This window comes from Arachis duranensis, chromosome 5, assembly GCF_000817695.3.
Source record: "Arachis duranensis cultivar V14167 chromosome 5, aradu.V14167.gnm2.J7QH, whole genome shotgun sequence".
NCBI classification, from domain to species: Eukaryota; Viridiplantae; Streptophyta; class Magnoliopsida; order Fabales; family Fabaceae; genus Arachis; species Arachis duranensis.
Genome location: NC_029776.3, coordinates 54,578,817 through 54,579,965, shown reverse-complemented (window position 1 = coordinate 54,579,965; position 1,149 = coordinate 54,578,817).

The window sequence follows — 1,149 nt, the reverse complement described above, 5'->3', positions numbered from 1 at the left end:
TTCCTTGTCTTTGTTGCTCCTCCCTCATGATTCTTTGATCTTCTCTAATTTCATGGAGGATGATGGAGTGTTCTTGGTGCTCCACCCTTAGTTGTCCCATGTTGGAACTCAATTCTCCTAGGGAGGTGTTTAGTTGCTCCCAATAGTTTTGTGGAGGAAAGTGCATCCCTTGAGGAATCTCAGGGATCTCATGATGAGTGGGGTCTCTTGTGTGTTCCATCCTCTTCTTAGTGATGGGCTTGTCCTCATCAATGGGAATGTCTCCCTCTATGTCAACTCCAACCGAATAACAGAGGTGACAAATGAGATGAGGGAAGGCTAACCTTGCCAAGGTAGAGGACTTGTCCGCCACCTTATAGAGTTCTTGGGCTATAACCTCATGAACCTCTATTCCTTCTCCAACCATGATGCTATGGATCATGATAGCTCGGTCTATGGTAACTTCGGACCGGTTGCTAGTGGGAATGATTGAGCGTTGGATGAACTCCAACCATCCTCTAGCCACAGGCTTGAGGTCATGCCTTCTTAATTGAACCGGCTTCCCTCTTGAATCTCTCTTCCATTGGGCGCCCTCTTCACATATGACTGTGAGGACTTGGTCCAACCTTTGATCAAAGTTAACCCTTCTAGTGTAAGGATGTTCATCTCCTTGCATCATAGGAAAGTTGAATGCCAACCTTACATTTTCCGGACTAAAATCCAAGTATTTCCCCCGAACCATAGTAAGATAATTCTTTGGATTCGGGTTCACACTTTGGTCATGGTTCTTGGTGATCCATGCATTGGCATAGAACTCTTGAACCATCAAGATTCCGACTTGTTGAATGGGGTTGGTAAGAACTTCCCAACCTCTTCTTCGGATCTCATGTCGGATCTCCGGATATTCACTCTTTTTGAGTGAAAAAGGGACCACGGGGATCACCTTCTTCAAGGCCAGAACTTCATAGAAGTGGTCTTGATGCACCCTTGAGATGAATCTCTCCATCTCCCATGACTCGGAGGTGGAAGCTTTTGCCTTCCCTTTCCTCTTTCTAGAGGTTTCTCCGGCCTTGGATGCCATAAATAGTTATGGAAAAACAAAAAGCAATGCTTTTACCACACCAAACATAAAAGGTTTGCTCGTCCTCGAGCAAAAAAAGAAAGAAGAGA